This window comes from Schistocerca nitens, chromosome 9, assembly GCF_023898315.1.
Source record: "Schistocerca nitens isolate TAMUIC-IGC-003100 chromosome 9, iqSchNite1.1, whole genome shotgun sequence".
Taxonomy (NCBI): domain Eukaryota; kingdom Metazoa; phylum Arthropoda; class Insecta; order Orthoptera; family Acrididae; genus Schistocerca; species Schistocerca nitens.
In genome coordinates this window covers 9,909,862-9,935,399 of record NC_064622.1, presented here as the reverse complement: position 1 = coordinate 9,935,399, position 25,538 = coordinate 9,909,862, and positions in this window count along the sequence as shown.

Genomic DNA, 25,538 nt, shown 5'->3' with positions numbered 1-25,538 from the left:
GTACTGCCCTCGACATCCTCTCAACAAGTACTGCCCACGGCAACCTCTGAACTACTACTGCACCAGTGGAGGCGGCGGAATAATAATCTTTGGCGCAATCTCTGGCGCTGTGACTCAGTGTAGCCACCTTTCAGTGTAACCAAAATTATTCTTAGATTCTTGACTTAGAAACAGTTTCTCGCATTATCTGAGTTTTTGTGAGATGTTTACTATCTTATCGTCTGAAATCTGTTACAGACAAGCATCAAGCAATCTGCAGTGCCCTCTGTTTACACCTATGTCCATTCGTCGTACGGCCTCATTTGGACCACAACATCTACTCATCCTATAAGTGAGTTATGAATAATATTTTTCGTAGGTATATGACACTATCCTTCCAATGAAATGGAGATTTGTCTGTCACAGTCACAACTTTCAAAAATTATTTCTCAGTCTCTTTGCAGAGGTGTATCTGCATCGAGCAATCGATCTCTGGGAGTAGCGCTGTCTTTGACGAACTCAGTAGGGATGCGTGAGGTGAAACGCTTTGGCGAGCTGTAACTTCAGCCAATCACGTACGTGTGTGCCACGTGTTCAGCTGAAACGAAGTCTAGTCTTGCCTGGGGTTCCAGTCGGCGTGTTTCGGAGCTCAGAGTCACTGCTATGGTTGAGTAATACATGGTTATTCAAAATGATCTAGACACTTTCAAGTGCTCGTAAAAAATGTTTGTCCTGAGATAATGTGTTCTATGGCTGTATGTACGGAAACAGCAACTCAAGACGTTTGGTGTGTTACGGTGACCTCCAGCAAACGGCTGCCACATTTACGTAGAAGACGATTTCAGTAGTTCATGCTGCAATTGCAAGAGAATACTTATAATTTCATTTTTCAACGGGATGGTGCTGCACTGCTCTTCCACAACGCTGTTGGTGAGTTCTGCCACGACGATGGATCGTTTGTGCATCAGCTGGCCATTTCCAGTTACTAGGATGGCCTCCACTTTCTCCGGACCTGAAATCGTGTGAGTTTTACCGGTGTTGTTACACAAAACACACCGTTTTCACACCTTCACTTCCCCACATGACTTACGATGACACATCAGTGCAGCTGTGACTGACGTCGATGTAAGCACTTCAGGGTGACTGTGGGATCGACCGGACTATAGACTGGATGTGTCCAGTGTGACATTCTATACATATAACCATATAGTACCTAACCTCAATACGATTTTATGCAATCACTTGAGAGTATCTAGATCATTTTTGAATGAACACGTATAATAAGCAGAACTAAAAGTCAGTTTCTACCGTTCATTCTCAGATATCCGTTCACGTATATTTCCAGAAATTTTGGCTTGCATTGCCCAGCTTGACCTGTTAGAATCTGTACCCTTTCCATATCTTCAGCGTGCATTTAACTATGTTCACACTTCACGTTCGTTGTTGTTTGAGATGGTCAGTTCTCGAGGCGTTGTGTGGTGATTTGTTGTACCCGTGTTTCATGCACTGACGTTTATGTGCTTCATTGAGATCATCATTATGCTTTAGATGAAGTTATATTCCATGAATTAAAGTTTATGTGGGAGAGAAGGAAAGGTGATTTATTGAAAAAGAGTTGTCTTCTTGTGCTACATCAGTTTAGTAGTCATTTGAAAAATTCTGTGAAAGAGAAATTGAAACAGGGAAATATAGAGCTTGCTGTTATTCCAGGAGGACTTCCTTCACAATTCCTATCTCTTGATGCCTCGATAAATAAACCATTTAAAGTGTGTATGAGAGAGGAATGGAACAAATGGACGATGGATGAAACCTAACATGAATCCATGCCGAAGGGATCTTTGAAACGACCTACACTCAAACAAGTATGTCAGTGTATAGAACAGCCGTGGTTTAGTGTGACATAACATTGTTGTTAAATCTTTGAAGAAGTACGGCACAAGTACTTATATATGGAAAGGACAGCGATGACGACGAAGAGGAAGAAGGAGAAGTAGACGAAGAAAGTTCAGATGACGATTTTCAGGGATTATAAAGGTCAGTTTATAACACTGCAATTACATTTACGTAGCTTATGTAATCAAACACCAACGCAACAGAGCAGTGTTACCCTCTGAGAGGAATTTTGTTATGTTGACCGTGTTGTACCCAACGGAAGTGGCTTATCGGAAGTGAAAGTCAGAATTACGTAAATATTCGAACAGTAACACATAAAATTTTCGCCTGTCTACACTGTTTAAAGAATAAAGAAAACAGTCGGCAGCCTAATCAGGCAAGAGAATGATTGACATTCTTGTTCAAGAAATTAATTATGAGTAACTTTAACGGACAAACACAACCTATACTTTGCTACACGCGAGTACAATGAACTCTGACGCCTGCATATGTTCACGGTAAGATTTGAGGGCTTATTCAAACTAAATGGTCTTTATAACATTACTGTTAATATTCACTGCAGAATCATTAACTGGACGTAGATTCAGCATTATTGTCCAAACATTTTCCTAGCTGACATAAAATTATAAATGTAGTTCACTGCAAAATTATGAACTGGTCACAGGTTAAGTCCCTCTCAGCTAAATACTTTTCTCTTTAGAACGAAAGTTAAACGAAATTCGCTAACAGGTTACTTCTCACTGTCTTTTGAATAAAGAAGTTATTGTTTTCATAAACAATGGTCTTTCTATTTAATTGTTATTTAACATGAGCATAAAGGATAACCTATGGATCATATTACACTATTAATATGCTCTTTCATTACCCAAAAGAAACAAATACTTAGAAAGCATGAATATATAACTTTCCACAATTGCAGTTTTTCACTTTTACTACAGTGAGTCACAATGTTGACAAATTTGCAAGACACTGACTCAGCTTTTAAAATTTACTACTGGCAGCACTATGATCATTAACTAAGCAACACTTTATAAGCCTCAGTTTTAAGAACTTTTAATCTTTAAAAGAAACAGCAAATTGTCTTTATTACCACAGCCTTCTACTTTCAAGCAAATGATAAAATAGGTGACTTTGAAACTCCACAAAACTTTAAATTAGACTGTTTCCATTACTGGGAGGCTTTCACAAAACTACATTTACTACCTCCCACAATTTCACTAAATCCACAGTAAATCTGAATACTCCCTTCTTACCAAAGATCAAACAACATTATTTGATTTGAGGCTTTCATTTTTTTCCACAAACTAGGACACTCGGTAATCATAGTTCAAATGGAGAGGAACCTGAGAGGTGTTGTGATAGGGAAGCAATCAAGGTAGGTACATGAATTCAATTAAAAGTTACCTTATATTTGAGCACTCTAAAACACCCAATGAGCTGATCCTTCACTGTACATTACTATAGTGCTCCATTATAATGATTGCGCAATGTGGTGACAGCTGCATGTTGGTAGGTGGATTTGCAGGCAGAATTGCTGGACTCTTTCCCTTCTTGGTGGCGATAATAGATACCAATTCCAGAATAGTTCCAGCTCTTTATCCATCCACCCGAGGCATTGGTAAGCGGCAGGAAAAGCCTCTCTCGGAACCAGAACAATATACAACTTTTACATGGGCAGTGCACAGTTTGGTAGCTTATCCCCGACTTACTCTTGGTTCCACCTTTTCTACCTAGGTCAACCACAATTTGCGCGCGCTACAGTTCCGTTCCCGAGGGGAACCACACTACCTTTTCCATACAGACTAACTAAGAATCCTAAGTGAAGGTTAGCAGTTTACATAACAGCAAACAAACATTTTCAATAAAACAGAACATTTGCATATATTGATAGTTCTACACAAAATTATTTAAATAAAATAATTCATTCTCAAAGATAACCAAAGAGATTATGTAAGAAAGACAAAACATATCATTACAGAGATTATACTTCATTACAGTATCGAATTAACCGTACACTAATTACTGAAGTTCAACGATGGGATGTTGAACAAAATAGAAAGCTAAATGAATAAACAAAAGGTATGTAGTGTCAGTTATGGTGTTACAAGTTCGGTTTTATAAACTAAGAATTTTTTTAGTCTGGCTTTGCAGTCTAATAATAAAAATGGTAAAAATGTTATTTTTTAAAAGAATTGCTTAAAAATTCAGGTGCGTCTTATAAACCAAAACGTCTTATAGTCCATAGCGTCCTATAATCCCTAAAATACGGTAAATTCTAAGATGCAGATGTGCCAACAAATTGCAGCCTAGCGGGCTCACTGCACTGGATAAGCAGGGTTAAATTGTAAAGAACGCGAATATGTCAAGATATTTCGATTTAAATGTCCTTGAAGCTACCAGTTAAGTCGAAAAGCAACTTCCCTTCTTACGTCAAGAGGACTACCATTAATTATATGTAGTTGTCTAACTTCTTACAAAATTTAAACCTATTCGCAACATGCTCACAAAAACGTGTTTTTTTGCACATGTGAACCGAATGAAGCTGGAAATTTGAAATCAAGTTTTCAATTTTATTGTAAGAATGCACTTTTTATTTATCTGAATCATTTGAAACCGTTCCCGCGGATGGTTTTTCAAAATGGTTCAAATGGCTCTGAGCAGTATGGGACTTAACATCTGAGGTCATCAGTCCCCTAGAACTTAGAACTACTTAATCCTAACTAACCTAAGGACGTCACACACATCCATGTCCGAGGCAGGATTCGAACCTGCGACCGTAGCGATCGCGTGGTTTCGGACTGAAGCGCCTACAACCGCTCGGCCACACGGGTCGGCGGATGGTTTTTACGTGCTACATTTGCCTCGACCTTAAGCAGTCGAATCTCAACAACGCATGACGATTATTGGATTAAAAAAGTTAGTTTTGAGTTTATCCGTTTATGCACCTTGGTGCAAAGTTCGAGCCAATTCGTACAAGGTTAAAACATAGAAGTGGGGCGCTTCAGAAACCTTCCAGAAAAAGTGTTTTTTTCACGTAATTTGAAACATAGAAGTAGTGTGCGTGAAAAGAACTCACAGATAACGTCTCTTTGCACGTGAACTGGGAATGAAGCTATGTTTATGAAAATTGGTTTTGAATTTAAACGTAAGAATGCATTTGTTATTTATTTAAATCACATCAGTTTACGCGCATTTAATTCACGTAAGAATGAATTTTACGTGCTACGTTTAGCTCGACTTTAAACCATCGGATCTCCGCAAAGGATAATGATTATTGGATAAAAAGTATTTCTTTTCGACTTTATCCCTTTATTTGCCTTAGAGCAAAGTTTCAACCGGTTGTACAAGTTTACAGTGTAGAAGAGGCGAGCTTTAGACATTTCTCAGAAGAACGTGTTTTTAGCACGTATTTGCTCGTAAAATCCTAACGGTCCACATGCAGTTTCACTTAAGATCTAGACCGGCAAAAGAAAAACTCACAACGCAGTGGGAGGGCCAGCAGTTGGAACACACAGACACTGTCAAATATGCTAGAAGTATCCCTTGACAGGTCTGTACCCAAAATGTTACGAAGGTAGCAACGAGGAACAACATTATGAACAAACTTACTTGCAGTAAGTGGGGAGCAGATCCTACTGCCCTCTGAACGGCTGGTACGGCCCTGTGTTTTTCCATACCAAAGTACGCCTGTCCAGTCTGGAATAGAGCTACGCACACGGGAAAAGTCGACGTCATGCTGAATGAACGCTTTTATCAATCCTGGATAAACTGTACAGAGAGGCAGCTTACTCTGCTGCATGTGTTCGACGATTAGCGACAGAATACACGGTAATGTTCAGACAGAACTCCGATTAAAATATGTAATGTAGCGTACAGAGAGCAAGTTTGCAGTGATATTAAAATCCAGAAGAAATTTAAGTATACCGAAAGAATTGGAAAATGGGAAATGGCGGTGGTACATAGAAAAACTCAAATGCGCCGAGGTAGAAATTGAAGCTCAAATTATTTGAACAAGGCTCAGTATGAGGGGTGGGCATAAAGTGATAACCGGATGCTTCTATCGTCCACCAGACTCATTTCCTGATATAACCGAAAACTTTAGAGAAACCTCAGTTCACTTATACGTAAGTTCCCCAGTCATGCTGTAATCATCGGTGGAGCCTTTCATCATCCAACAATTAATTGGGAAAATTACACTTTTGTTAGTGGTGGACGTGACAAGAAATCCTGTGAAATTTAATGCCTTCTCTGGAAACTACCTAGAACAGATAGTTACGAACACCACTCATGATGTGCGTTCCAATGGCAAAACATAGACGAGACCTCTTCGAGGACGTCCACATCGAAACTAGTACCAATGGCCATGACGCGGTTGTGGCAGCAATGATTACCAAACTATGATGGAAAACTGAAACGAGCAGAAAAATATATACGTTAAATTAGCTAGATAAAAAATCTGTAGCGTCGTGTCTCAATGAGGAACTTGAAACATTCAGTACAGGGTAGGAGTTGACCTCCCCCTTGATAGATACGTACCCAGCAGAAAAGTTCACAATGGGAGGGAACACTCACTGTAAAGAAACTTCTAAAGAAACAGAGATTATTGCATAATACGTGAAAAACAAAATGTAGGGCTACAGACAGAGAAATGCTGAATGAAACGCGTTTGCTGTCAAGAGAGCAATGCGTGATGCCGTCAACGACTACCGTAGTAGAATATTGTAAAGTGATGTCTCAATGTAGATGCTGTTAGTTGCACCTAAGTATCCAGTCGCTAGTGAATGAGATAGCAAACTGAAATTGAAGGTAGAAAAGCAAAACTCAAACGCTGAACTCCGTTTTCAAATGTTCCTCTACAAAGGAAAACCCAGGACGTTGTGACGGACAATTCGCAATTTTTCACAAACAACTTTTATTGGTGTAAGTTCACAAGGTTGATGACTATCAACAACAAACGAAAGGTAACAATAACGATGCCAGTAAAAGTCTGCTAACTGAGGCAAACAAAAGTTGACTTCTAATTTTCCACAAAAATGTTCGCCTGTCGACGTATACGAGGTCGGCATCCGGAGTGAACTGAACTTCGGGGCTGGTTCTAGCCCCTAAATAGGTGTCTCCAGCCAGTCAGGTTTTGCCGTAGTGATACTTCCTGCAGGCCGTAGCTCAAGCTCCCCCTACAGGAAGTAGTGCTCGGAATGTCTGTTTCCTTTATGTCGCATGTAAATAGCCGGTGTTTACCATGGTGCTTTTGGTACGCCTTGGGCATAGACAACCTCGTCCTCTGTGGTGTAATATGGGTTGCCGGCCGTGAGGGGCTACCTTGGCTCCGGTATAACACAGAAGAATTGCCTAATTTAATCCTCGTACCGCTGTAAAGATGAATGAAATAACTATTAGTGTCTGTGGTGTTGAGAAACAGCTGAAATCGTTAAAACTGAACAAAGCTCCGGGCCCGATGGAATTTCTGTCAGACTCTATACTGAATTTGCGGCTGAGTTAGCCCCTCCTCTAACTCTGTATATATAGATCCCTCGAACAAAACACGGTGCCCAGTTCTTGAAAAAGACACAGGCCACACCCGTCTACAAGAAGGGTAGTGGAAGTGATCCACAAAACCGCCGTCCAATACCCTTGACGTCGAATTGTTGTACAATCTTAAAATATATTCTGAGGTCAAACTTGATGTGGTATCTTGAAGAGAATGTCCTCCTGAATGCCAACCAACATGAATTACGAAAACGTCGAGCATGAGAAACCCAACTCGCACTTTTCTCACACGACATACTGAAAGCTTTGGAATAAGGCAATCACGTACGTGCTGTTTTTCTTGATTGCCGAAAAGCATTTGACTCAGTATCAAGCCTACGCTAATTGTCAAAAGTACCATCATATGGGGTATCAAGTGAAATTTGTGTGTGGACTTTTTGGTAGGGAGGACGCAATATGTTATCTTGGAAGAAGAGTTACCGTCAGCTGTACAAGTAACTTCCGGTGTGCTCAGCGAAGTGCGCTGGGACCCTTGCTATTCATGTTGTATATATTAGTGCCCTTGCAGACAATATTAATAGAAAAATCAGGCGTTTTGCAGATGGTGGAGTTATCTGTAATGAAGTCCTTTTTGAAAGAAGCTGCATAAATATTCAGCAAGATCCTGATACGATTTGAAAGTGATGTAGAGATTGGCAATTTGTTTTAAATGTTGAGAAATTTAAAATTTTACACTTCACAAAACGAAAAAACGCAATATTCTATGACTGTAATATCAATGAGTCACTGCTGGATTAAACCAACTCATACAAATACGTGAGTGTAACAACGTGGGGATATGAAATGGAATGTTCAAGTAGCTCAGTCGTGGGCAAAGCAGGTGATAGACTTTGGTTTATTGGTAGCATTCTGGGGAAGTGCAATCAACCTACGAAGCAGATTGCCTACAAGTTACTCGTGCGACCGATTCAAGAGTGTTGCTCAAGTGTGTGGGGCCCGTACCTTATGGGCTAACAGGGGATATCGAACGTATACAAAGAAGGGTAGCACGAATGGTCACAGATTTGTTTAATCCGTGGGAGAGTGTCACAGAGATACTGAAGGAACTGAACTGGAAAACTCTTGAAGACAGACGTAAACTATCCCGATAAAGTCTGTTAACAAACTTTTCAAGAACCGACTTTAAATGATTACTTTAGGAATATACTAAACCCCGCGTGTATCGCTCACATAGGGATCATGAGGATAAGATCAGAATAATTACTGCACGCATAGAGGCGTTCAGACACTCATTCTTTCTGCGCTCTGTACGTGAATGGAACAGGGAGAAAGCCCAATAACCGCTTCAATGGAACGTACCCCTACCCATGCATCTCGCGGTCGTTTTCAGAGTATACACGTAGATGTAGTTGTAGAAGCGCCACGAACAGTGTGGACACAGAACCTCCCGGAATGCATCCACCCCAAGAAACTGAGCCAACGGGTAGCCAACTAGAAAGGTATACTCGGAGGAGGACCCTCAACAGACTACGAACAAGTGTCGCATCAGTAAGGCAAACCCATCAGGGTGGGGGCTATAACGTAACAGCAACATTTTCTCTGATTGTCGCGACCTCCAGGGGATGGCGCACACGTTACACTGTCCTACCAGTCCTTACAAATGCACCTCCGAAGATCTTTGGCTAGAAACACAACATTTAACTTTATCTTCACAGCTTCTAGAACTAAGAAATACAGACTGTACTTTCAGTCTTGGTTTGTTTTAAAAAGGACAAATGCTGGTGTCTTAGTATCGTCTTTTACTGTTTTGTTTCCCAGCCTTCCTCCTGAACGGATGGACTAAAAGTGGTGTTCTGTACTAATATATTCATTGAGTTAAATTATATTGTTGTGAATATTTGCTTTAATCACTTCTTATTATTTAATTCATCCATTGTCCTCATCTGTTTTTTTAATGTCTTGCATCAAATATTTCTTGTCGCTAGTCTTAATACGATGATGCAATGGATCGACCGCCATTGTCGCAGCCTTAAGTACTTATTGCACCTTCCAAAAACGAACCTATCTTCATTCAGTAGCCAGAATACGAGGTCCGATGTCATGTTTTTAACGTCATTTTATTGCAGGGACAATTCTGACGTAAAAACTTTTAGTTACTTATCCACGGCATCATCGTCTTAAGGGTGCGCCAACAACACAGGCTTTTCAGATTATAATTCCTCCTCTCGTCATTAAAATCGCCCTTTCTCCCTTCTTCTTATCTTATTGCTTACAACCAACATTTAAAAAAAAGACATTCAGAGACATGGCGATTATACAGAGGGGTCCAAAAAAATGTATCCACTGTTTAAAAGTCCATAACTGGCAATGTAACTGACGGAGTTGTCTCATCTTTGGTAGCGTAATAGTTTCTAGTTCCGGCAATCGCCACACAAGCGTTGTATTGCGTTGCTTTTGTTTTGTCAGATGACAGTCGCCAGATAGTCAGTGTTTTGTTCTTAGTTGCTCCTAGTTACTCGAGAAAACATGGCTGGCGCAAGGCTTACATTCGATGAAAGGAAGTCAGTTTTGAAGTGGTATTTTAACTACGAAAACATTAATGAGGTTAAACTGCAATGGCGAAATGAGTATCAAACAGAGCCACCGACACATTTAACGATTCGTCGCATTCGATACAAATTTGAAGCCGAAGGCTGTGTTAAAAATATACACAAACAACGATATGGACGATCTGTAACAGTAACAAGTCCAACTAACTCCCGTCGTGTGTTACAACAATTCACTCGCTCACCACAGAAGTCTGTGGGACAGTGTGCCCGTGAAACTGGAGTGAGTCGCTCAAGTGTTCGGCGAATGTTAAAGACAGCAAAGTGGAAGTGCTACATCCCTCGATTGCTACACGCAATGTACGAGGACGACCCAGATCGTAGAATGGAGTACTGCGAGTGGCTTATTAACATGGTGCGCAACGATGAAGAGTTTGCAGAGATGATTATGTGGTCTGATGAGGCACAGTTCAAACTTAATGGTAGAGTAAATCGCGACAATTGCATCCGAACGTCCATGTAGACAAAGCCGTGAATTTGCCAGGAGAAAATGTGTGGTGTGGGTTGTCTTAGCGGGGCTCGATTAGGCCATTATTCTTTGAAGTCACAGTTACCGGTGAGGTGTACCTTCAGAAGCTTCAGACATCCATTTTACCTGCCATCCGAGACTTGTATAGAGACGGAAGAGTTTACTTTCAACAAGATGGTGCCCCAGCCCACTACCAAAATCGTGTTAGGGCGTATCTCGACGAAAATCTACCAGGAAGATGGCTAGGCCGTAGAGGTGCTTGGGAGTATCCACCACGTTCCCCAGACCTAACTCCTCTGGACTTTTACCTGTGGAGAACACTAAAGGACGTCGTTTATCGACAAAAGCCACGCACATTGGATGAACTTGGAGAATGCATCGTACATTCATGTGCAAATATCCAACTGAACACGTTGCAGTCAGTAGTTCGTGCTGCAGTTCGGCGGCATCGTTTGTGTGTGGATGTTAATGGTGACCATTTAGAACACCTACAGTGATATCTTTAAGTTGGACTTTAAGCTACACTTTCACCAAAAATTAGACAACTCCGTCAATTAGTTTGCAAGTTATGGACTTTTAAATAGTGGATAAATTTTTTTGACCCCTCTGTATACTGACGTCGCAAGTATCAGAGACCTCGACTGGAAACGTTCCCGGAAACGAGGAAGTACGTACGTGAACTAAACTTTCTGTTAGAATGTGTCTTGACACATTGTATAAAGTAAACAAAAATTTAAAGAAAGTGAGTACATATTCCTGATCAGAGATTCTTTAGTTTATCAGCGCTACAGATCCGTGCGTCATTTAACAACCTCTGAGCTATATGACGTCAGCATGCAAGTAACAGCGTGACATTTATGCTAGCGTAACGCAGGTGAAATATCATTGATATACAGGGAGAAAGGCAGCGGACCAGGAACTTAGGCCTGGGGGACTCACTAGAGCGATGTTTCCGTGGTGACGTCTCCGATCCAGGCAACATATTGACATCCATGTTTTTAGTGAAGTCATCGAACCCCACATTGAAATTTCACTATTGTGTTTAAGTTTCAAAAATAATGTATCAGAAGCAACAGTATGAAAGTTAAACAGAAACATTATTTTAGCCACTTCAGGTTAGGTGGTGCAACGCTTAAAGCACTGGACTAGCATATTAACAGAATCTCCCGTCGGCTCTTGGTAGAACAACATTATAATAATAAATGAAAAGCAGCAGTTTGCTTTTGTTCTACAAATTGTAGAACAAAAGCAAACTGGTGCTTTTCATTTATCACTGGACTAGCATTCAGGAGGAGTTGAGTTCAGATCCATGTCCAACCATAGTGAACTAGGTTTTGCGTGGTTTCCCTAAATTGACTAGGAGAACGGTTCCTCTGAAAACGAGACGGCCAATTTTGTTTCCCATCTTTCACCAGTTCGATCTTGTGCTGCGACCGTAATGACGTCCAATCTCAGTCTCGTCCCTTACATTATAACCACAAGTCTCCTGCATTTGACGAGTAATCTCAAGCACAACGTGCCTGAAAATCTGCAGTCTCTCTTTAAACGCAAGTTCCTCAGAAGTATTCCACTCCCTCAGAAACTGTCATCTTATGAGAACCTCAGTACAACTCTACAAATAAAGAAACTCCATACACAGTAAATTACGTTGTTACAACACACAACAGCAAAATTCATACACTTATTCTATTATCCAGATTACTGAACAAACCAATTTCAAAATTCATTAAACTAAGTTACACGTCCGGTGGACATGGCGTCGTGGCGCCTCGGTGTAAAAAGCTAGGATTTCGAGGCTTTATTTGTCGTAGTTAACGGAGCTGCGTTTCGAACCATAAATCAAATCATTTCCCCTTGAGCTGTAGGGAATCGCAGTCACAAAAGAAGCATGATATATGGACCTAGCGCCAATCTAAACTGGGAAGCAGAGATCATTTTACAGGTTCTTGAATGAATGAACGTCTCTCTCGTCGAACAGAGTTGAATAAGTAAACGAAAGAAAATGATACTACCATTAGCTAAAATTCTTGGTAATATTTTGCACCGTCTTGTAATGGCAAACTTGGTAACTAATGAGGCTGCTGGCAGATGAGTAAATTCTCGCTGCCGTGAAACAAACAGAAGGAGAATGACTGACACTTTTTGTGTCGAGACGTATCTGACGACACAAGAGCCAAACTGTCATGCGAAGACTGGAAGTAAACCTGTGTGAATACCTCTGACGTACATCGTCTGACACCAGCCCACAGGTATGTGTCACGATACAATGCAGACTGCCTTTCCAAGGCTTACCTTTTTCATTAAAAAAAAAAAAAATCCGTATCACGCCGAGCTGCTTCGTACCCTGCGCGCCACAAGCGCGGACGCATTTCAAAGCAGTTCACAGATAAAACGCCGGCATCAAAGAGGCGATACATCAGCGGCGTGAGCTTATTCGGTAGGCCATCTAAAAATAATTTGAGACGGCATCGCCGTGCCACGGCACTCATAAACACACCTTCCCGTGTGAGGCACCTCTTAGCCTTTGATACCAAGTATTCTAGAGCGAAGGCGGATAAGGAGGGAAGTGGGGGAGAAAAAAAATGAAGAAGAAAAAACATACGGCAAGGCACGGAGTTAGCCGGTGTTGTTTACGGGAGGCGCTGCGCCGTCAGTCATTTGTTATTGCTCCCGCTGCAGAGCTGCGCTCTGGAGGCCGTCGCGACAAACAACCTGTGAGCGGGCAGGCGGATGGAGAGTGAGCAGGTACGCGCGCGCGGCTGCCAAAATACGGACGCTGTTTTCAGAGAAAACGCGGGAGTATTGGCGCAGTCAGCCGAAGGATGTGCGGTTCTGGCTGTCGGGTTCGTGGAAGCGCTGGGGCGCTACAAATCAAACAACCAGTGTGTGGATAAGTACTTCAGAGAAGAATAAAATAACCCCAGGCGCGTACTCAGAATGTGGTAAACAGGTGTCTCACGTCACTTTACACATGTGAGCACAGATAAACTGTGCCTTTTCCCAACGTCTGTCTATCCTTCAGATAGTAATAATAATAATAATAATAATAATAATAATAATAATAATAACCATTTGAAATCCAAACTGGAGTGCGACAGGGTGACGGACTTTCACCATTACTCTTTAATATCATTCTTGAAAAAATTATCAGGACATGGGAAAAAGAAGTCAAAGGAATCCAAATCGGCATTAGAAAAGATAATAGATTCAATGTGAAGTGTTTAGCTTTTGCGGATGACCTTGCAATCCTCACAAACAATGGAAGAGAAGCCACTAACGCCATAGAGAAGTTACACGAAATTGCACAAAGAACTGGCCTGCAAATCTCATACGAGAAAACCCAGTACATAGAAAGAGTGCCACAAGACAAATTGCCTATTCTGACAACCCATGGGAAAATCGTACAAGTACCACATTTTAAGTACCTGGGAGAAATCATCCAGCCATCAGGGATCAACCTAAAGGCCAATGAGGAAAGAATACAAAAACTACAGAAAGCATATAAACTCACGTGGAACTATTATAACAAAAAGTCCATATCCATTAACGCAAAATTGAGGCACTAAAACACTGTCGTACTTCCGGAGGCACTGTATGCATCTGAAACAACACAAATGGGTGGGCAAACTAAAATCAAAGAAATGGAGAAACAAGAAAGGAAAATTCGCAGGAAAATTTTTGGCCCAATGCAAGAGCAAGGAATCTGGAAGAAGAGACCAACATCAGAATTATATAAATACACAGACAAGATTACGGATACAATAAGGAAAAGAAGAATGCAGTTCTACGGACATATCCACAGGATGAATGAAAACAGAATTTCAAAGCGAACTCTTAAAGTTATCAACTCAGGCAGGGGAAAAACAAAATGGATAAAAGAAGTTGAAGAGGACCTCAGACAAGCACACATAACAGTAAACGATGCAGAAAATAGAACTGAATTCAGGAACACCATCAAAAAACATAAATTTGACACCACAACACAGAAGAGACCAGGATGCAAATGGACAGCGGAGCGAAAGAAATAACACAGTGAACACATGAAGAAAATTTGGGCTCAGAAGAAACATAAACAATCATCATAAAGGAATTCAAGTTCAAACGCTCTCTTAAATGGGAATAATCGAAAATAATAATAATAATAATAATAATAATAATGTTTGCAGACTTTGCAAACAACAAATAGAAACATTAGATCACATAAAATATTCAAATGTGTGTGAAATCTTATGGGACTTAACTGATAAGGTCATCAGTCCCTAAGCTTACACACTACTTAACCTAAATTATCCTAAGGACAAACACACACACCCATGCCCGAGGGAGGACTCGAACCTCCGCCGGGACCAGCCGCACAGTCCATGACTGTAGCGCCTAAGACCGCTCGGCTAATCCCGCGCGGCTAGATCACATCACAAGCGGATGCACAATACTAGCAAATACAGAATACTTCAGAACACATGACAATGTAGCAAAAATAATACATCAACAACTTGCCATACAAAGTAAACTAATAAAACAACACGTTCCCACATACAAGTATGCACCACAAAATGTACTGGAGAATGATGAATACAAATTATATTGGAACAGAACTATTATAACAGATAAAACAACACCACATAACAAACCGGACATCATACTCACCAATAATAAGAAGAAATTAACCCAACTAATCGAAATATCTGTGGTGTCACCGCCAGACACCACACTTGCTAGGTGGTAGCTTAAATCGGCCGCGGTCCATTAGTACATGTCGGACCCGCGTGTCGCTACTGGGTGATCGACCGAGCGCCACCACACGGCAGGTCTCGAGAGACGTACGAGCACTCGCCCCAGTTGTACGACGACGTTGCTAACGACTATACGGACGAAGCCTTTGCTCTCATTTGCCGAGAGACAGAATAGCCTTCAGCTAAGTTCATGTCTACGACCTAGCAAGGCGCCATTAGCCTTAGATAGCTTGTATCTAAAGAGTCGCACTTGTATCGCCACAATCTCCAGATGTCTCATCAAGAACGATGTATACAAAGGAAGGATTAAAAGTTAAGTAGTCCAGAAGTTACGTATTTTCTTTATAGCATTCAGTAAGTCTCCTGTTTCAGACCTCACTCCATCCTTCGTGAGTTAGCGCGTGCATCTTGGCCGCCTCTTTCAATTAGTGTGCGTAGTGTTGGCAAGTCTGCCGACACTACAATATCCATACCCAATACAACAAATATACAGAAGAAAACAGGAGAAGAAAATTGAAAAATACATCCAACTGGCTGAGGAAGTCAAGGACATGTGGTATCAGGATAAAGTTGACATTATACCAATTATACTATCAACTACAGGAGTCATACCACACAATATCCACCAGTACATCAACGCAATACAGCTACATCCAAACGTATATATACAACTACAGAAATCTGTAATTATTGATACATGTTCAATTACCCGAAAGTTCCTAAATGCAATGTAACATGTACCGTACAGTTAAAAGGAAGTCACGCTTGATCAAGGTCCGCGTCACTTTACATTTTTAACCAGACATAACGTCTGAGAAAGGAAAGAAATAATAATATTTGATACTGATATAATATAAATTGATATACTAATGGAACACATATAATAACGATATTAACATTATGGTGTAAGATTCTGTCTACAGGCAGTATCTCTTTTTCATCCTCGAAGAACAAGTACTTGATCCGGAAGCTCTGAACATAATCAGACAAACACTCACCGACACAGGTACTAGGGTGAAAATTCATGGGTGAAACATTTGAACCCTTCCTGATCAAGATCGCCGTCCAGCAGCGTGACGATCTGTCTCTACTCCTCTTTAACATTTTTCTGGACAAAGTCATCCAAGAGCGAAAAAAAAATGAAATTTTTAAACTACTGAAAACCCACATAACTAGGACAACACGAAATTGCTATCAAACTTGTATGCCTATCCCTTGCAGGACTGACTTAACCATATTAGCAAATGACGCACTGGAATCAAACAGATAGAAGCCCTCAAAGAACGCGCTGAAAAATTTGGCTTACAAATTTAGTGCCAAAAATCTTAATTAATGCGCTCAAAACTCGACATGCAAAAATTATCCATGAAATATGCTCGAACCCAGAAAGTTCTTTATTTCAGGTACCTAGGCGAGGTACTAAAACCTAATGGGTCAGGAAAAATAGCACAGGGAATTCATCCACAGCAGCTTAAGAGTCCCATCGCAAGAAAACACGTCTACGGCAATAAATGTATCTCGACGTACACAAAGATAAAGTACTACCGCACAGTTATCAAACCAGAAGCCCTGTACGTCGGCGAAATCCTCACACTTCGCATAAAGGCGACATGGAAAACGTACTGAAAGAGGAACTAAAAATTATGAGAAACTTCCTCAGCCCAAACAGAACGGAAGATGGCGACAGACTAAATTTTCGGAAAAACAGCAGGAAAATGATCCATCCTCGCAGCAGACATCCGGAAAACAATATAACATTTCATAGATACTCTCACCAACAAGACCTCGCCACAAAATTTTAACACACACGGAACGAGTGAAAACAATACTCAGGGTCCAACACGTGCAAAAATGATCTAGAAAAATGCCAAGTAAATTCTTCAGAAGTCTTATGCTTGAGTACAGACATAATATTGACTGCTGAGAGGTAGGGTGAAGTTGTGAAGAAAATACGAATAAAATGGGCCGAAGAAAGAAAGAGAAGCAACGGAGAGAAAATGAGAGCTTCATGGAGACTTAGAAAATGGGATCATAAATAATTGCGTGGTGTAGGATCCAGCTGTTCCTAATAAAATAGTAATAATAATAATAATAATAGAATTAAATTAAGGAAAATGAAACTACCATACAAACTGACCCAAAACCGATATAAAAAAAGATCAGCACCGTTCTAGGCAAAAATTAGACAATACACTAAAGTAATGAAGCCAGAAGTACTGCACGGATCTGAATGCCTTGCACTGAATGCAAGAGGAGAACAAAAACAACCAAAGAAAATAAAGGAAAAACATGCCTTGAAAAATTTTAAGGGCACAAAGGAACAAAGAAAGAAATGAAGATTTATACAGAGATTTGGAAACAATCACAGACACAGTAAGGGAGAGGAGATAAAAGTTTTACGGGCATATTCAGGAGTGAATGACATTAGACTAAGCAAGAAAATTTTCAATTCCATTTCCAGATTAAAAACCCCATGGGATGGCTGGAAGAGACAAGAAGGAATCTGAAAAAGCAAAAAGTGAGGGCAATACAACACGCTTGGTTCAATAATACATGTCAAAAAATAAATATTACATCGAAATACGTGTGCAAGTCAAGAAGTACGTCAACTGCAGTGAAAAACGTAATTAAGATTTCGGTTTCTACAAGGGTAAAGAAGAAATTTAAAAGTGGTAAAGCATCAAAGATAATGTGACTACACAACTTAAAGTGATATACATGCGAATCACACATATCCTACACCCATTTGACTGACATTTTTGATAACGAAATAAATGAACAAGTGTGTAACATAATCCAGGATACGTAATTATGTCAAAAACACAAACTAAACAGACTATGCTATCGTGGTGCAGCCATAACCACAAAACCTAAACAAAACTTCTCAGAACGAGCATTTCCACGAAGAAAATGGAAATGCTAGTGAAAGGTTTCAAATATGCTCCTTCTCATAAGCCTTCTGAAAACCATTAGACATATTAAAAGTTGACATAGACTTGCGAGGACCATTAAGAGGCGGCTCATAAAAATGAGGTTGAACTCGAGGCGCCCCTTGCGTCGACTACCACTGACGTCTGTACATCAACAATCCCGTTTGCAGTGGTTTTAGGCGAATTTGGCCTTGAATCTCACTGAGTGAACAAGAATTGTCTCCAGTGATGAGTCCCGCTCGGAACTGGGTTCCCACAACGTTTCTGGAGACACCCTGGACGGCGGTGGGATACTAACCTAACTGTCTTCCGTCAAATGTCCCGACAGCCGGCAGTGATGGTCTGTGGTACCATTTTATTTCATAGCAGGACCCCTTTTTCATCCTTGCCTCCTTTACAGCGCAGCGATACGTCGATTATTCTACGCCCCATTTAGTTGCAAGCCCAAGATGGCAAGCCATCTTGGGTTTACATTTCAAGCCGTAACGCCCGCCCGCACATGGCGAGGTATTTTACCGCTTGTCTTCGTGCTTCCCAAAACCTACCCTGGACAGCAAGGTCGTCGGGTAACTCCCCATCTGAGAATGCATGGAGTACTGCGGGCCGGCCGCTGTGGCCAAGCGGTTCTAGGCGCTTCAGTCTGGAACCGCGCGGCCGCTACGGTCGCAGGTTCGAATCCTGCCTCGGGCATGGATGTGTGTGCTGTCCTTAGGTTAGTTAGGTTTAAGTAGTTCTAAGTTCTAGGGGACTGATGACCTTAGCTGTTAAGCCTCATAGTGCTCAGAGCCATTTGAACCATTTAGTACTGTGGGCAGGGCCCTGCAACCAGCTCGGGATTCTGACGATCCAACGCGCCAGTTGGGCAGGATATGACACACTATCTCTCAGCAGGATATCCAACAACTCTATCAATCAACGCCAAGCCGAAGAACTGCTTGTATAAGGGCCAGGGATGGACCAACGAGTTATTGACTTGCTCAGTTTGTGAAGCTCTTAATAAATCGTGCAATTTTATGAAAATTGTAATCATTTGTTTTTTTCTGTGCAATTACATAACATCCACCGATTTCCGTTCCATTCGGATAATTCCCTCGTGGAGCGTTTTTTTTTTTTTGTCTTAGAGTATATTATCGAATACTCTGTCCTGGCGCAGTAAAAATTTTACGTCAGTCAGGAATAAAGATATTACACAGGCCGGCGCTCTTTAACTTAGCCTCTGAGCGCAGGATACTGGAAGCAAAAACGTACGATAGGCTCATAGCACACAGGCTGCTGAGACAAGCGTCGCCTCCTTCTCCCAGAGCAGCCAACTTATACCCTATAAAGAAAATGAACATGAAATCCGAGGATGCACGGACCGCGGCCCGTGGGCCACATGCAGCCCGTCACCGTCACCGTTCTTCCTTGTAATTTTGTTTACTCATGTTTCATTCCCTGGACCTTACAGAAGTTAGTTCTTTTGTTCCCTGTCTAGCTAGCACTGCGACAGAGAGATCATAGTTCGGGATAATAAGTTCTCTCACGCAACGTTATTTTTGAACTTGCGGCCCTTAGTCACAGTGAGAGTTTTGCGACCCACGGCACTAGCAAGTCTGTACACCCCTGATGTAACGGATTAATTCGTCGTAGAAGTGACACAAATGTTGATGATAGTCCAGGACCAGACAAAGCTTCTTCGTTAATTTTTGTGAATTATATTGAAACGTCCCCTTTTAAAATTTATACACGACTGTGCTTAAACTGACACACAATATTTTGTTAGCGCAACGCAATCTGATTTTCAAAAATCCCTACAAAAGAATGGGCCCTGACTAACATTAAACTATACCTTTCACAAATCACTTACCTCACAAAAATCTTCGCTACTCAAGCTACTGCAATACAGCGAGCGCCACTACTGCCAGCTAAATAAAAGATTCAAAGTACTGAAGGCACTAACTACTGATAGGCATGGTTAGCAAATGAAAGATTTTGATAGAGAACAACCAATGTATTTACCTCAATAGTCATAATATATATAGCAGTTCATGACAAATTTCAAAACTCCGCCATCTCTCTCCCCACATCCACCACTGCTGGCGGCTCACCTCCAACTGCGCAACACTACGCGCTGTTCACAGCCAGCTGCCTAACACTACAATGGCGAGTATTACAACAATGCAAAACAGCCACAGACTGCACACAGCACAGCCAGTGATTTTCATACAGAGGTGGCGTTACCAATAAAAAACCTAAACAGCCTACTTACATAGCCCCCATGCTCCCCACAAAAAATTTTACAAATTGGTTTGGGCAGTGGCCAATACGTATTTGTTAAAAATTTTTCATAATCGTAATTACAGTAACAAAGAAATCAAATGCACACACTTATTGATACAATGTTGGTCAAAAGCTAAAATTTTCTCACACTCCATAAAGACAGTCCTGATCATTCATCACATTGCAGTGTTTTTCTCAAAGTCTGAGCAGCAAAAGAAAATGCACACGGAAGTAGTGGATTTCCATGCAGTCTTGAAGAAGTAGCGTTGTCCTTCCAACGGAAAGACAGTGCTGACTCTTGACATGCTGACAGGTAATGGGCCACAACAGAGCAAACCCACAGCGGAGTCAGTCGAAGTTTTGAAGAGTATTGGTGGGTAGGTCATCACAGAGCAGACCCACTGTAGTCCTGGTAGAGATTACGGTATTGGTGGGCCACCGGAGGTGCAGACCCACTGCAGTCCTTGTAGAAATAATGGTATTGATGGATCATCAAAGATGTAGACCCACTGTAGTCCTTGTAGAGATAATGGTACTGGTGGGTCATCAACGATGCAGACCCACTGTAGTCCTTGTAGAGACGGCCAGCAGCCATCTGTTGTGACTGTGCAGGTGCACAATCACAATTGAAGAGTCTTGCGGATAATATAGTAAGTCCATAACCACCACTTGTGCACTCACAAATTTTTGGGAATTGTCCTTAGAACCAGCAATGCTGTTATTCAGTCCCTTGCTGAATTATTAACACACGTGCAAACACTAACAGTCCCTACTTCTCACATATTGTCCATATACTATGACCAACAGAAACGTGTGCAGTGAAATGATACTTAATATGAAGAACTGGTGTCAATTACAATATTATAACATGAGAATACAATTACAAAGCTACAAAATACATCATTAAAGAACATAACAATACAGATAACATTTGTAGTAATATGGGCTTTACAAAAGAATAGAAATAACATATACATCAGTGTCACAGGAATTATGACATAAGTACATACACGAAAGATCAGAATAACTTTTGGAATATCAACTTCACACATGAGCATTAAAACAAAACAGAACAAATAAAGGTTAAACATCTTTACAAAGTAAGTAACTTATTATTAATGCAAATTATATTTGAGGATAACAGTATTCCTCATCATAGTGAATGTAGCTTAGTATTAGAAAAACTCTGCAACATAAGTCTTATCAGATAAACATATAAATACAGGAAAAACATAAATACCCAAGGGTACACAAACACATAGTGGGATAACACGAGGAAAGGACAGGGTTTCTTTTACTGCAGTATTTTGCAAACAAAACTTTCTTTACTTTCTCGGAGATCTCCCATTGTTCTTCATTATTTCCAAAAGTCCTATCTATACCTGCTTTCTGTACTTTTCTCGTATATCTTCTCAATGCATTTTTTCCAATTAATCGCTACTCATTCTCTTATAGGCTACCCCCTCTTAAGCTAACTTATATATACTGAGCTCAGATGCTAAACTAAGGGACGAGGCAATGCAGCAGCACATAAAACAATTACCGCAAACAGCAATGATCAAAAATACAAATGGCGAAGCAAGCAGCATAAATTACAACTAACATAAGGCAATGAGCTGCAAACAAGAAAAATAAATCAGTAGTAAAACTGGCTTAACAGAGTAACACAAATTAAAATTCAGTAGCACTATGCCGGGCAAACAGCAGCAAAAAAATGAAATAACGTATGCCTAAACATGACAAAGTTCAAGCAGAAAAAATATTACACTAAAAATAGCCATGTCTAATACCTATGTCACATCTTAACACTAGAGTGATGCATCACGATAACTTACTCTACCAAAAAAATTACCAAGTAGTTGAAAAGAAAATTATGTATACAGTTCCTGTTACTAGTCCCTTCTTATTGTTCTTTCCATTCCAAGAGCTCCTTTTTCGAAGAATGTGGATCATAAAGTAATTATTTAATAGATCTGTTGACAGAAAGTGTTCACATTAGCAAATGCATTTAATTTTATTTTATGAAACCAATGCTGCAAGACAGCTGGAAACCAGGTATCAAATGAAATAAGCAATTACGCAAACCAAAGCATAAAAATATCATTCAATAGTCATGTGACATTTCATAAGTTAGTAGACATTCTCTCAACTCTCGTAGATATACACTTGTCCTAATCAGGTGTGCAGATGTAAGAATGTTTCCAAGTTATTATTAGCGTGTCGTATTTACAATGCTTTCTACAAAGGAACGTCAATAGCGAGGATAATGGCCTCCATTTTTTTTTCTACCTGTGCCACTGAAAAGGGCTTGCAATAATGGCTTTTTCTCCAGGCGTCTGACACACCTGGCCTCTCAGCTGGGTGCCCACGACGCATTACGTGCAGGTGGTCACTGAACTTTCTTACCGAAATATTTACGACACCAGTTTCCGCTACAGTGACAGTCTCATATAAATATATTTCAAAGGTCAAGAATTTGGGTTACAAATCTGTAGAAACAAAATCCTATAAATATAACAGGGTCCAAAAAATTTTAGCCAGCATTGTGATACGTTTACGCATTTACACACATTTCCTACCTCTTAAAGTACGATTCTTGGTTTCCAACATCCTTTTTCACAAGTCAGTGTCCCTAAGCGCTACTCATTACTCCTTACCTTATTACACATATATATATATATATATTCGTCGACACTTAATATTTCATTATATGAAATATGTAGCATAATCAAATTCCTCATATAGCATCAGCTTCTTGACCATAAACATACCTCAGCAGCATAATACACATAGTCGTAAAAATAACATCATAACACCTCAGTCAACTCTCAAAATCGTCGTAGCTTCCTCCAATAATTGCAAAACCTAAAAAGAATTCTCTGCTCATTTCAAAAGTGTTATCTACCTCAAATGTACTTTAAATTCATGCTCCCTTACCAAATACATCTTTCAAAGCTCTCATAGTATCACAATGGTTCCAAAAAAATATGAACAGTTCACAAAGTACAGACAAAATACAATTTCATAAGTGTGAAGTTACCCAACTGTGTAATTACGTAAACATCTGTCACTAATGTAGTAAAAAAATGTTTGTTTCTTTGTTAAATAATCAGATAGCTGTGTAATTTATGTGTTAGAGAAATAGGGTACCGATGTGTAAAGTTGTATAAGCAAATACCATATTGGCTAGGGCTCCTTGTGCTTGCCAAACACATGGTACACAAAGTAGGCGTGTACCCCCCTGAGGATAAATGAATAATACCCTCAGGTGTTACAGATTACAGCAATGGAATGAAATGTATCACGGAATACCTTTGTATCATTGTACTTCAAATATCTTTAAAAATAAATGTTTTAAGTACAAAATTAATCACTCAAATGCGTGTACTGTAGCGCTAAACTATGCGTCTTGTTGTAAGATAATCTCTGTGGAAGTCTTGTAGTTATCGTCCTCCGAAAGCTAAGTTCTGCAGAAGTCAATGTACTTACCTCACGATACACAAAAATGAAATGCTTTGCGAATAGATATCTTAGTTATTACGCTTATTGTTGTGATGAAGAAAGTACTGTACTGTAACGTATTGTTGTGCCACGAAAAAGGCTGTCTCATTGTTGCTATACCACAAAAGTTACTACTAAAACATGTTTTACTTTACAGAAGAATTCAGAAAAACTGTGCAGATATAAAACAGATACATCGCAAAAGCAACATTGTAAATTGTCACTCATTAGTAGCGTCGTGATAAAAATCGTGTAGCTGTCACATAAACTAACCACTGTGTCATCTAGTATCTCTCAGAAAGCACTTTAAATTCGGAATGTATTTTCAAATAAACCAAAATGTTGCATTAAAATCTCATTAGCAGTACTAGTAAATGTTCTAAGTATGTGAGCCTTATAGTCATTACGTAATCGTGCGACAAACAAGCAAGAATGCACACACAAAATAACACTGTGTCGTCTGTTCACAATAACAATGCATTCGTAATTTCTGTTTAAATAAGTTCTCTTGGTTCTAGATTGGATATTTAACTTCAAACATTGTTGCATGTTAACAGATTCTAAGTCTGACAAAGCATACTAGTAATGTGAAGTGAAAAGTTTTATGGCAAAGACAAATTTAAAAAGCAGATTGTCTTTCAATAAACGGTTTTACATGTGAAGTGTGGTGCAATCCTTTACTCTTCATAGTACTCAGAGTTTGAACTTGAATGCAATTATCATGCGGTATACATCGGTAAAGAATGCTAAAATTTTTCTCAAGGCTAGCGTCTTATGTTATTTTTCTCGGAGCCAGCGGGCGCACGCGGCTGCCTGCTGTGCGAGTCATTGTCTGTCTCTTTGTTGGCGCGCGCCGTTACTGGGATTTGGAGACCTAACTTCTACAAATTCACCGTGACGAGAGGGCCCTGCCCTGTTTAAATTCCGTCAGTTCTGATGCAATTCAGGTCTGTCGTTATGATTATCTCGTCTGTCTTCATGTCGGTAGATTTCATAATTTCTTTCTTGTCCGTCACGTTGTGGAGGATTTCTCCCTGAATCGTAACTGTGCGCCGAACTGTTGCGTCTGAAGTTATTCTGTCTCCCTTGATAATGATTGTTTTGGTTCCCATATTGTCTGTTTATGTGGTTATCTCTGTCATATTCATTACTACGGAAATGCGATCTTTCTCTGTAACTATTATTCTGCCAACGGTTGTCATACGGGTGATGTCTGTTTTGGTCACGATTTGCGTTGTAAGAATAGCCTTGTCGTGTCCAGATATTGTTTCTGTCGTCACGGAATTGTGACGTATGTGACCTGTAGTGTTTGTTTTCCTGTTTTCGCATCCGGCGACTGTCTGTGTCAATTTATAATTCTTGTAGGAGTCCCTGGAAAGCTTCAATGTCGTCTTTGCAACGTCCTGCTAAAATAATATGCCGTAAATGTTCAGGCAATTTGAGTAAGCAAATGCGGATGAGTTCTGAGGGGCTGTATGGGTTTGAAAGATACTGATTCTTATGCAACATGTCTTCAAAATATTTCATAAGACTGGAAAATTCAGATTGTTCGAAATGTTTCATCATTATGATGCTATGTTTTACTCGGTCTTGTGTAGCTTGAGACCAATACGCTGAGAGGAAGGCATGATAAAATTCTCCTTCACTGTGACAATCGTGAATGACCGATCGCATTCTTACA